At 34.5% G+C, this 14,330-nt stretch overlaps 1 long non-coding RNA gene across 1 annotated transcript; it reads right to left on the minus strand.

The window, feature by feature from the left end:
- Positions 1-6,510: 6,510 nt before the first annotated feature.
- On the minus strand, positions 6,511-13,789 carry LOC131153407 (uncharacterized). Its single transcript, XR_009136222.1, has 3 exons — positions 13,662-13,789; positions 12,747-13,334; positions 6,511-7,606 (listed from the first exon to the last, which is right to left on the minus strand). It is a non-coding gene; the product is annotated as an uncharacterized LOC131153407 (long non-coding RNA).
- Positions 13,790-14,330: the final 541 nt, after the last annotated feature.

Below are 14,330 nucleotides of genomic sequence, written 5' to 3' on the forward strand. Positions count from 1 at the left end.
TCAAATCATCTACATCACTTATTCAAACAACCATACATTGAATGACCATAAGTACTCATCAATGCATAGTAGAGGAATTAAGGGCACTTACCTCTTAAGCCTTCTCTCTCTTTACTTATTTTTACTGCCTTTGCCCTCCAAGCTTCTCTCTGTTCATACTTTTTTAACTTTGCTCTTCTTCACTCTGATTCTTACACTCTCGTTCTTAGAGGTTTTTGTACAAGTTTTTTTCCCCCCTTTTTCAGCCTACAGGCTTCTTTCTCTCTATCTCTCTCAACGACTTTTTTTTTCAAGGTCTCTCTCAATTTTCCCCCCTTTTTTAGTATTTTTGAATTTAAAGCCTCTTCCCCTATGGAACTAGCTTCATGGGGAAATGCAAAATGTGGCTAGCCATGGGAACCAACCACATAGGCAAGTGAAGCATAGGTAAGGGTAGGGCATGCATGTAGCCTCAGTTGCTCATGGGGAATAGCTATGTGGGAGGGATTGCTAGATCCAACTAGAGGCCCTTAAATTGGGCCGTCACTGTCCTTAGCCAAATTGGGATCCAATTTTAAAGAAAGGCCCACAATGTGCCTTAATCACTCAAAATTAATCCTCGGGGCTGCCAATGAGGCACATAGGCTTTAAATCACAAAATTAGCCCAAATGGGCCCAATTGTTTTGAACATGAAGCTAACATTGAAACTCTTTTGTGCATGTAGGTGATGAAAAAGATGCAATGTAGGCAGCCCCAAAATTAGATATTCTATTTTCATTCATATTGTACTTGTATATACATACCTATGGATGATTGTAAAATAAAAGAAAAAATATTTTGTACAAAAAACCAATTATTGAAAACACATTTTAGCGAGTAAGGTTGAGAGAATCAAAATGAGAGATCCAATTAGGTAAAGACCTTAGATGACACCAAAACAAGTAGGCTAAAAAGTACTAAAAATAAAGAACAAAAATAATATAAAGTAAAAACCCCAAGAGTTTTGTCATATAATGACCGGACAAAATGGAGTGTCTATAGAGTAATTTATATAAAATTAATTTATTATATTGTTACATTATTAATAAGAGTAGAAGCTTTATAATGCATAAAAATAAAAGGTGTACAAAAATAAGAGCCAAGAGGGTGTTTGAAAAAGAAGGACAAAAATCCTAAGTTGGTGATTCTAGTGTAAGTGATGAATATAATGAAAATATTCGAACTAGTTTACTTGAGGAGTGATATAGATCAAATGACAGAATCACTATAAATCATGTTATCTATCTTGCTTACTTTTCATTTATTTTTGTTCTCCCTATAGTTGTAATTAAATTACAAAAGCTCATTTACTATATTGTTTATGATTTAGTTAACCATCAAATTGATTTGAAAAGTGTTAACTTTTAGAGTCTGATGTCTGTTTTAATTATGACAAACTACAGTATTTCATTTGTGCGTTTAATCTTTGAACAGATTTATGATGTAGAAGGCGCAAATAAGGGAAGCAAAATGCTAAACTTGCAATTAGACTCTTGTGTTAATTAATATTATTTAAACGGAACCTGATAAATAAGTGTTAAAATAAATCAAGCTTCCGCGTGTTAAATTTAAAATACCCAATTCGCTCCCCTCTTGGTACTACACAGTCACTTTCAGTTGGAATAGTATTTGAGAAAAATAATACTATTGATCAACATGTTGTTGGACATATGGATTTTAATTTTGCAGGTGATCTCGATAAATATCGATCGACTACTAGATATGTATTTACTTTTGGTAATGGTCTAGTGAGTTGGAGGTCTATCTTACACTTACTTTGTCTATGACAGAAGTAGAGTACATGGCAGCTTCAAAGGCTATTAAGCAAGATATTTTGTTGTAGGGTTTATTTGAAAATTTTTGGAGTTGTTCAGAAGCCTATTACTGTGTTCTCTGATAGTCGGAGTGCTTTTCATTTAACAAAGAACCAAGTCTACCATCCACGAATGAAGCCCATCGACATTTGATTTCACTTTATGCTTGACATAATTAATGAAGGCAAGATACTTTTTTAGAAAATTATTATAGCTGAAAATACCGCAGATATGTTGACCCAGGTTGTGGCAACAATCAAGTTCTAACATTATTCGGACTTCATCAATATCTTACAAGTCTAAATACTTTTGGAAGGCACCAATGATGTGGTACTCCGGAGAATATTTGTGACCGAAAAATTTGTTGAATTTATCATCAAGGTGGAGATTTGTTGGTTTTTAGTCTCACATTGGTGGGAAGGTTTTTTTAAACCTTTAGCTTGAAAGTATATAAGGAGCTTCTCTCACCATTTATAGATTTCTCCCCCATTTTTTAGAGTTACAAATAGTATTTGTACTCTACAGGTATTTCTAATTACTTTTGGTAATTTTAAATCTACTCAAGCTGTAATTTTTTGGAAATAATGGATTGATCGTCGATGCCTGAGAACGTAAGTAATTTGTTTATTGAACATCGTAAATTTTTCTGTTGTTCTTTATTGCTGTCTTTGATTATTAGTTTCTACATTATTTTAATTTAGTTATATATTCAATAGTAATAGTTATAGTATTGGTATTTTACACAAGTGGGATGCGCGACACAATATTTCTCTCTACTTTAAATGGTGCAGAGTTGAATAGAAGGCAAGTTTAAAATGGAGAGAACTTTTTTGTATTTGTATTCTATTCCCATTTCCTTATGTCAATATGGAAAACAAAATTTGTTAATATTTAATTACGTCGTATTTAAATTCTTTCTTGTGCCAAGTACAAATGAGGAAGAGAAGCCTTTCCATTCCTTAATTTCCCCCCTGTTTTCATGTATTATCCACTTTACTTTTTGCCCTTGTGTGGATTGGAATGTTAGCATATCAACTCCAATTCCTTTTGTCAAAAAGGTGTTGGTGTCTCCACTTTGTGGGTTAGTGTTGTATAGAGCTGGTTAGAATAATGTTGTAGGGCCTTTGGGACATTTTATGTGAAGTCAGTTTCCTTCTATAAGTCAGTCACCCAGGCCTTAGTTGTCATTGGGTAATGTGTCAATCTCTCTTCTATGGTACATGATGTTATTCTGAAGGTACATGAGATAGTTGCCATGCGCTTCAAAAAGTACACCATGGAGAAAATTTTATTCATTTAGTTAACTGCTTCATATGATGCAAGAGTACATTATAGTTAGGATACCCTACCAAACAAACTTGTTCCTTTAGCCATGATAGTACATCATGGAAAAATATATATCCATTTAATTAAAGACTTCATATAATGTGAGGTACATTATGGGAAAAAATTATTTAAAATTGAAAAAGAAAATTAGCTCATATAATATAGAAGTAATTTCAATAATGTAAGTAGTAGTAGTGAAAAGAAGATTAAACTTGATAATCAAGAGATTAATAGTATTAGTAGATTTAGATATCTTAGATCTGTTATGCAAGTGAAAGGGAAAATTGAAGAAAGCGTTGTACATAGAATTAAAATAGGTTGGGTAAAATGGAGGAGTGTGTTAGGCATTTGTGTGATCGTAAAATTAATACTCTTAAAGTTAGAAAGGAAGTTTTATAAGATGACTATAAGTCCAACTATGATTTATGGTTCAGAATGTTGGGCAATTAAGAAACATGTACAAAATGTAAAAGTTATTGAAATGTGAATGTTCAAGTGGATTAGAGGTATAACATTAAAATATTAAACAAAAAAAAACATATATGCAATAATTTAGTCATAGCACCAATCAAGACAAGAAAGGGAGGAGTGACTTTGATGGTTTGGGTATTTGAAAAGTAGGCCTAGTAAAACACCTGTGAGGAGGAGTGAATTAGTTATTATTTTTTTGCATGAAAAGGGGTAGTGGTAGACCTAAAATAACTTAGAATAGGGTAATGAGGAAAGATTTAATAGCCACTAATCTAATAGAGGAAAACAGCCTCAATCAGATGAATTAGTGGAAAATGATTCATATAGTCAACTTGACTGGTGGGATTAAAGTTTTGTTGTTGTTGTTGTTGTTGTTGTATAATATAAATATAATGTAATGACCCAGCCCTTTACACGAACTTAGGTGTCACTATCATACATCAAATACCTATACATGTTCAAGATATGGAAACAACCCACCCTAAACATGGACATACAGGTGTAAATCATACATAATCATGATGTAAATGTCGGGGAAAAACATAAACATCCATTGGGATTACTACTAGACTTATACCAGAGTTTACTAATACATCCATAATTTACATAAGTTCGGACTTAAAATACTTCTCATTATTACAACCCTCCAAAAAAGGAACTTCATCTAAGTTTTTCTACAAGATTCAGATGCTTACGTAAGTTGTTTAAAAACAATCTCCCAGTCCTTTTTGCTATTAGGACTGACGCACTGATAGACCTGAAAACAAAAGTTGTATGATAGGATGAGACACCTCTCAGTAACGAAGAATGAGTTACAACAGTGTGTGACTACAATGCATGCATATTTTAATTCAACATCTGAAATATAAATCAAGTATTTCTAATACAGTTGTGCATCAGGTATATCATTATTCATAGTACAAAATTCCCACATCTTTCTTTCGACCATTTAATGATTTATCAGATGACCAACAGCAAAATATCCCTATAACCAGTTTTACCCCGTGGCTCGGGTTGTGCATTGATACTTGTCCAATGCCCTGTTCGTACAGACACTGTTGAGTACCTACATACGATCCGATTACCTCCATTGGCCCAATATCAGCCAATGGTTTCGCCCTACTAGCCGACCATCTTGGTACCTACATCGTTTAATACGTGTGGTTGCACGTGTACATCTAGCTACGATATCGTGCTGTATCATATAACCGTAGTTTATTTCAACTCTGCAAAGAAAGTATTTTTCAACCCTATATCAATAGTAAAGAAATAATCCCAGCGGGTTCAAACCGGCGTCTTTCCACTCAGTTTACCCCTCTTTGTTTACTAATTCAGCTCGGTGTATCACCGGCCTCAATTTTTCACATTCTCAATATAACAAATTGGAATTTCATTCCCATATTCTATATGAGTAGTATAAAAAAATACATTCATTTCCATTTCAACATTTATCACACAAGTTTGCTTCAAAAACCCGCTAAATGATAGAAATTCAATATACATAGTTTAACTGAATAAATAAAGGATTCGAACCTCTCCTACTATAGTATAAACACAAATAAATGATGTTTGTAAAATTTAGAGATTACACATCGAAATTCTCGTTTTTACCAAAAACCATAAAATCGTCAAACCGGCATTTCTACTCGGTAGAATTTCATAAATAAGCAGTTAAATCATACATAATAACGTAAATTACCTTTTTAGCGGTTCAGTTTTTCCAAAATATGTTGTTGTAATCAAATTCCCCTTACCTTATACTTGAAATGAAAGTTCGTATGAAAATAGTCCAAATCGACAACCTGAGATCCCGAAAACCTAAAACCACAGAAATAACCTTACTATGTTTTCTACTGCTATCCAAATATCTAACCAAAATTAGGATCATATTCCTACCTCGATTCTTGGGAAAACCCGAAACTCTCCGAAACGACGATCTGATTCACTAAAAGTGTAGAGTTTCCTCTTCTAATTCACGCAGTACCCTCCGTTTTTGGAAACAGACGACAAACGGTGAAGGATCTTAGAGAGAGAGAGAGAGAGAGAGAGAGAGAGAGAGAGAGAGAGAGAGAGAGAGAGAGAGAGAGAATAAGAGAATTTATAAAATAAAACCTAACTTAGCCCTTAAGTAATCTAAATAAATATCTCGTCCAAGATATTTATATATAAATATCTCAAAATATCTTCTCCAAAATATTTATTTATTTATTTATTTATTTTATGTTTATTTATTATTTATTATTATTTATTTTATATTATTATTTTTAATTTTATTTATTTTTTTTTTCTCGGGGTCGGGTTACTACATATAATTATGTGCATTTTTAAATTAATTAAATTATTAATTAATTTTATATGACTGTGGGTGAACTTAGTAATTTTATATATTTGATAGATGTTTTATACTGAAAAAAATTAGTGAATCAAATTACAACATATAAAAAATTAGTAGATATTTTAATCTCAAGTTAAAGAGGATTACTTTGCCACTATAGAAAAATTGTCTTAAAATTTATATTAAAAAAAAAATTAGAAACACCATGGTAATTTTATTTTAAAATTCAAAAACCCCTTAAAGAGGGCCTCCTGTCTAATTAAGAGCCCAAAATGCCAAGTTCAACTCAGGCAATGGGGGCATGCCAAATAAGCTTAGGCCAACAATCTCACATCCTTTACCCCTAGGCATGTCAATCTAGCAAGACTCTATAAACCAGCTAAGCCTAGCAGGAGCATCAAAATTTTAAATGTAGTAGTATTACTATATAACAAAAGGTATTAAATGAAGATTTAATGAGCTGATATGTGGCTTGAAAGTTTTCGGAACATGGGCATTTAAATGAAATATTTCACATCTAACTCCATACTCGAAATGTGCTAGAGAAAAGAATTACATCCATTGTAAGGAACTGATCTGTTCAATAAATTACATAGGAAAAAAACAAAAGGCAAATAATAACGAGTAGTCGGACAACAAGCTAATAAGACATCAACACTCCTCAATGGCGGAATCTTGAACCCTTTGACTCAATCCAATTACAGCTTTTTTGCTCTACGGTGTTGTAGAAATTTTCCAAGAAGCCTCACAACAAAGAGAGTGATACCATTTTTTATTCTAAATAATAGAAAACAATGTTTTGAGTTTTCCCATAAAATCTAGGAAAGTAGATTTTGTTCTCGACTCCAAGGATTCTAGCTACAGCAAAAACAAATGACCAATTGCTAACGAATACCATATGGTTGCTTAAGCTTTCAATCTTCACACAAATCATGACAAGGCAATTTAACTTGAAATAATTTCACCCATTCTCCCAAATGACCTAAAAAATTTGACAAGAGCTCTCCATCATACTCCATATGGTTAAGGCATTGGAACGTGATGGAGAGCTCTTGTCAATTTTTGTAGGTCATTTGGGACAATAGGTGAAAGTATTCCAAGTTAAATTGCACTGCAATGGTTTGCATAAAGATCGAAAGCTTGAGCAACCATATGATATTCATCAGCAATTGGTCATTCGTGTTTGCTGAAGCCAGAATCTTGGGAAAGGAGAACAAAATCTAGTTTCTAAGATTTTATGGCCAGACTCAAAGCATTGTTTTCTATCCTTTGGAATAAAAATGTATCACCCTTTTGGTTGTGAGGTTTCTTCAGGGAATTTCTACAACACCACAGAGCAAAGAAACTATTGTTGGATTGAGCCAAAGGGGTTTTAGATTTTATAAATGAGGAGTAGTATAAATTTGTGTTGAGTTTCTTCTTAACCTATCCAAGTTCAATTGCAATGCTTGAACCCATGCTCCTAAGCACTATCAAAGAAGCTTTGCAAGCACAAAACAAATATCACAACCAAGAGCACTACAATCTACCATAGAAGTGTCTCTCCTTTGCCCCAAAATCTTCAAAAAATGGTTTGTCTTCCTTACCCTCCTTGCAAGGGTATTCTTCCAAATTTTATGGCTATGATCGCCTTCTGCATGCCTATGAACAATAATAACAAAACCTCAGTTAGCATGTGAAAATGGTGAATATTCATATAAATATAGAAAAAACACGAAGAAAAAAAAAGTCTAGCCCAAGTGATAAGAAAATAATGTCCAAATTATCAAGCAATATTTATGACTAATTTGGAGCAAAGATTTTACTTGAAAAAACAATAGAAAAAGAAAATAAGAGGGAAATTCATTTTTTACTATATTTTCTTCTTGAATCAAATATCATTTAAAATAAAAAAATATGTTAATATGTATCAAATTTATGATAAAATTTCAATTTCATTACATTAATAGTAGCTTACAACATATTTATATATGCAACTTCAGCTGATATTGAACTGATCAGTAACAGAAAACTTAACAACTCAATAACTAAACTAACAACTCAATAACTAAACTATTGATAAAGCTTATCAATGAGATGACAATGATAACTGTAAGCTGCGACTATTCATAATATGCCCCCTTAAGTTGGACAGTGTATGTTAATCACACCCAACTTGGCAAGGAAATAATGGAAGGAATCCGAACCCATAGTTTTGGTAAAGAAGTCTGCCAATTGATGAGGCGAAGGCACATAAAGCAAATAAAGAAAACCAAACTGAACATGATCTCAAACCAAATGGCAATCTATTTCAATATGTATGGTTCGTTCGTGAAAAACTGGATTCGATGCAATATTCATGGCAGTTTGGTTATCATAGTATAAAGCAACAAACTACGGATGAGAAACATGGAAATCCTTTGGTAAAGATACAAGCCAAACAAGCTCACATGTGGTAGATGCCATAGCTAGCCTTATATTTGGCTTCAATAGAGGATTTAGATACTGTCATTTGCCTTTTAGAACGCCAGGAGATGAGAGACGAACCAAGAAAGACACAAAAACCAGTTAGAGATTGTTGAGTTATAGAGTAGTTGGCCCAATCCAAGTCAATGAAAGCACTAAGTTGAAGGCTTAAGCAATTAGTAAAGAACAATCCTTGGCCAGGACTGGATTTGAGATAACGCAATACACGTTCACCAACTTGGAAATGAGGAGTACGTGGATTGGCCATAAACTGATTTAGAACTTGAACACTGTACGTCAGATCAAGCCGATTGATAGTAAGATATGGCAGGTGACCAACTAGGCTTCTTTAATGGAATGGATCAGCAAGTAACTCATAAGTTTGAGATTCTGCCCCATTTGAAAAGGTACTGGTTTTCATCTTAAAAGACCTGAATCTCGTAGAATGTCTAGGGCATATTTCTGCTAGGGAAGAGAAATACCCTTTGAAGAATGAGCTACCTCCAAACCCAAGAAATGACGCAAGGAACCAAGATCCTTAATCTTATACTGCTCATCAAAAAATGTTTTATTGATAGTAATGCAAGACACATTAGAACTAGCAACTATAATGTCATCAACATAGATGAGAAGAGCAGTAAAATTAGCACTACCAACATAAGTAAACAAGTATAAATCAGCCTTTGATTGAGTGAATCCATAAGATAAAAATGATGATGTAAACTTGGAAAACCATTGACGTAAAGCTTGCTTTAAACCATACAAGCTTTTATTCAATCTACAAACCATATTCACCCCCTGAGCTGCAAATCCGAGAGGAAGCTACATGTACACTTCCTCAGACAAATCACCATGAAGAAAAGTCTATTCACATCAAGCTAGTGAACAAAGAGATTCTGAGAAGCAGCAACAACAACTAAACACCGAACACTAACAAACATTGCAACCGGTGAAAAAGCCTTAGTATCCAGACCTTTAACTCGATATAACCATTTATAGCCAATGGGTTGATGTGTGGGAGGCAAAGAAGTGATAGTCTATATATGATTCTCTTCAAGAGCCTTAATCTCAGCAGTCCTAACATCTCTCCAATGAAAAAAATTAACAATTTCATGATAGAGTTGTGGTTCCTTAGTGGAAGAGACATTAAGAACAGAAGAGAGATAGGAAGGACATGGTGAAGTACATGAAATAATTGCACTAAGATCATAGGGCATGCATGAAGAAGGCCAAGAGCATTAGGGGCATTAGAAGCATTAGAAGGAGAACTAGAGGGAGAAGCCAAGGTGTTTGATGGAAAAGGAAAAGAAATATCATCATAAGTATTCCGAAGAACTAAAGAAGAAGAAAGATAATTAGTAGCAGAGGTGAGAAAATTATAAGGAAGAGATGAAAAAGGAAATTGGGTTTTATGAAAAATAACATCACGTGAAATAAAAATTTTATGAGAGTGAAGATCAGACAATCGGTAACCTTTGAAAGCAAAAGGATAACCAAGGAATACACACTTTCAAGCTCACGAATACAACTTGTGACGAGAGGAAGATAAAGCTGAAGGAAAATACTGACAATCAAATACTCGTAAATGATTATAGGAAGGAAGTTTAGAAAGGAGAACTTCAAAAGGTGATTTATTAAACAAAAGAGGAGTAGGCATTCAGTTAGTAAGATAGGCTGCAGTAGGAATACAATCTGCCAAAAAGGGTAAAGGGAGATCGATGAGCTTGAAATCAAAGAGCATGGGCAACATTAAGCAAATGTTGGTATTTTCATCCAACAACCAAATTTTGCTGATGTGTAGCAACACAACTGCGTTGGTGTATGATTCCTTTTAAAGCAATGAAATAAGACGTAAGAAATTCCTGCCCATTATCAATGTGAAGAATTTTGACAGAGGTATGAAACTGATTTTCAATAAGAATGAAAAAATTCTGAAGAAACATACGTGTCCCACTTTTATTCTTCATTGGAAAAATCCATGTACAGAGAGAAATGATCTACAATGGAAAGAAAATAACGAAATCCTTGTAAGGAAACCACTGAAAAGGGCCCCAAATATCAGTATGAACAAGTTAAAAACTAAAAATAGTCACTGAAGTGCTTGAAGGAAATGGTAATCGATGTTGCTTAGCCATGGGACAAATAGTACAAGGACAATTATTAGCATACTTAAAAGAAGAAAAATAAAGCAAACCACAAAGCAACAATAGCTTGGAATAAGATGGATGACCAAGCCTTTTATGCCAAACATTGAAAGAAGAAAGTGTGGTAGTGAGACACTTTGGAGCTGAAATAGAAGGCAATATGAAATGGTAAAGGCCACTAACCAATTTACCCAATCCAATCGTCCTCCATTACTGCAGTTCCTTTACAAAACGGAAGGAAGAAAGAAAAATGAAGAAAGAAGAAAGATCCAGAACCAATTTTCTAGCAGAAATAAGATTGAATGTAAAAGAAGGAACACACAAAACATTCTTTAAAACTAAAGAGTCAGAAAGCAGAATATAATGAACATGAGTAACAGGTGCTTGAAGACCATTAAGAAGCATAAAAAAAATATGAAACAATAGATGTAATGGAACAAAAGAATGTAACCGAGTTAACTATGTGATCAATAGCCCCAGTATCAATAATCCATGAAGTAGAAGGAGAGTTAATCGCGAGAGAAGAAAAAGCTTGAGACTGAGATGAAAAAGAAGAACAAGAATGATAAGAAAGAATACCTGTCATGTGAGTTGGAGTTAAAGAAGTACTGGAATGCATTGAATGCATGGCAGTAAGTGTAGAAGAAGAAGAAGATTCTTGTGAAACAGATGGCTGAATTAGAGCTAGTAACTGATGATATTGCCTTTCATTAAAAGGCAATGATGGAGAATCAAAATTAAGCTCAGTAGAAACATTGTGAGTTGAACTCGGTGTTGTAGATTTGGACTTAGTAAATTTGTATCCGGGGGGGAAACAATGCAGCCGATAACATTTTTCCACAGTGTGACATGTTATACCATAATGCAAACAAACAAGACGATCTTTCTTGACAGAAGATTTTTTGTTGCCGCGTGTGGAAGATGCTGGAACAGAAAGAGGAGCATGTGGAACTACAATCTGTCAATGACTCTCTTCTTGAAGCAAGAGAGAAAATACTTTGTTGATCGGCAGAAAAGGATCAAGAAAAGAATTTGACACCATATGTGACCATAGGATTCATTCAACCCGATTAGAAATTGCAAAACATGATCATAGTGTTGAAAATCCACAATAGATCGGATAGCACCACCAGAATAAGTAGGAACACAAGAATAAAAAGAAGAAGGACGTTAGCTTTGAATTTCATCCCAATAGCCCTTAAACTGAGTGTAATACTGAGTAACAGAAAAATGACCTTGAGATAAATCCGAGGTAGCTTTCTTGAGTTGAACGATGCGAGGATCGCTGCTGCAAAAGAAACGATCATGAAGATCCAACAAAATCGCACGAGCAGTGGTCACATAGATGACACTAGCTACAACCTCCTTAGAAATTGAATTGAGAAGCCATGCCACAACCATTCTATTACAATGGCTCCATGGATAGTTAAGAGAATCAAAAATTGGTGGTTGAGGGGGAGAGCATTCAATGAAAGCTTTTTATTCTTTGCATTCAAAGCAGTTAGCATGGATTGACTCCATGTATGATAGTTATCTCTGGTCAAGACATGAGAAACTAGAATAGCACCGGGATGGTTTGAATTACTGAGATAATATGGATTGAAAAAATCATCAATGGTTGATGAAGGAGAAGAAGAAGGTGGAATGACAAATGCGGAAGGAGAGGAGGAAATTCGAGAAGCTTCAAAGGAAACACTCTAAAGTAGCTCTAATACCATATCAAATTTATGAAAATGTTTCAGCTTCATTACATTAACAACAGCTTGCAACATGTTTATCTTTGTAACTTCAACTGATATTGAACTTATCAATAATAGAAAACTTAACAACTCAATAACTAAACTAGCAACTCAATAACTAAACTATTGGTAAAGCTGATCAATGAGCTGGTAAGGATAACTTTGAGATGCTGCTATTCATAATGATATGATGAAAAATTAAGAAAAATCAAATTTATTCATTGATTTGATATAATTTTTTTATTTTCTTTCTCACTTTCCTTTATAACCAAACATAAAAAAGTAAAATCCTCCTTCTTCCCTAATATTTTCCAAGTTCCAAAGGACCATTAAAGGAAAAACATGAACCCAGCCTTCAAATTCTCCTGTTTCTTTCTGAAACATCCGACATGTGAACCTAATCCATATATAGACCATACGCAGATATATGTCTAAAGTAGATTAAAATTCTACCTGTGATCAGGAATGATGCATATGGTCAGAAACCGTGTCCGCTGTTTGTAAACCTGGCGAAGACAAATAAGGTGAAGCACTGGCTTCTCCCATGTTGAAGAAACACAAGCTTATGTCCGAGCTTGCGGCTTCTTCTTGCAATGTAAAATCTATGTGATTCGCTTGGATCAATGCGTCTGTTGCTGGACAGGAAACAGAGCCATTAGTGCCCCAAAACACCATTTTGTCCTCTTAAGCTTTTCACCTGTACCACACACAGCATGTGAGAAAAAACTAGCCCTTGTGACGCTGACTTCGTCCAATTGCCTCCCTCCCACAGCCCTTTATAAACTACAAGGAGTTCACCACGTGATTACACCAGGAATTTCATTGCAAATACTATATTTGTTTTTTGAAATTTTGACGCTTGATTCCTAAGGATGATATCTTAGGTGGTATTTATCATTGTGCCCTGGAAAGCGGATCTGCAGGGATTCTGATGATACGGTACAGAAAATGGGGTTCTTACCCTCCTGACCTTCAGGGAATAAGAGCCATGGCATGTGTTGAGAGACGACTGGGTACCCGCGACCTCAATTTAAACATTATCTGCCATTTTAATTCGGACAAAAATATTATGCAATTGATATTGTATGTGTGAATGGTCTAAATGTGTGTACGAAGCAGTATTCACATACAAAAAAAAAAAAACACATGGATGAGCATTCCAAAAGATGAATAAAAAGCCTGTAATTTCCCATGATTGACAGATATGTGCTAGCAAAAAGTTTGATGTTTGGGCATATTATTAGCAGAGAGCATGAAGCCAACACAAGCACCAAGAAGACCGAGAGACTGCATGTTATCGCAACACCAACATCAATAACAATATTGAACAACAGTTGTCTAGAGAGAGAGAGAGGGAGAGTGATGAACCTGCAACCAGGGGATCTGAGGATCTGAGATTGGAAATGAGTAGATGAGGCTCCCCAAATTGTGAGAAAGCTAGCAGCCGATTCTTCTTGCTGCGTAACCCTACATCAGTTATTTACTCTTTACCCATACAAAAAGGATGCACATCGGGCGTGGGCTCCCATATTTATAAACACAAGGGGTTTCCAAGTTGGTGAACTTGGAGGATACGCGTTAATTTTTAAAAACTCAAAAATCTAAAAAAAAAAAATTATTAAAAGAGCCAAAAGCAAAAAGCTTGGGTCCTTTCTAATGACAGAAAGATACACGTTGATTTTTACTTTTTGATCCATGTTTCCTTAAAATATTTGTGATTGATACGTCGCCGTTTTGCTTATTTCCTACTTGCGGCTACCATTGGGGGCAAAAATTGACTGCAAAGTTATATCAAATCCAATTGAGGAAAAGTTGAAAACTAAATTTGCTGTCTTGAAGGCAAACTTGCTATCTTGGGAGGTAGGATCACACTCATTCAAGCTGCATTATCCAACCTCCCTGTTTACTTCATGTTTTTTTCTTAATGGCAACGAATGTAGCTTATAAACTAGAAAGTCTTCAAAGGAATTTCTTATGACAAGGATGTTCAAAAAGTTTAAATAACCCTTGATTAAATGGAATAGTCTATACCCCAAA

Source organism: Malania oleifera, chromosome 4 (genome assembly GCF_029873635.1).
Source record: "Malania oleifera isolate guangnan ecotype guangnan chromosome 4, ASM2987363v1, whole genome shotgun sequence".
In the NCBI taxonomy this organism is placed as follows: domain Eukaryota; kingdom Viridiplantae; phylum Streptophyta; class Magnoliopsida; order Santalales; family Ximeniaceae; genus Malania; species Malania oleifera.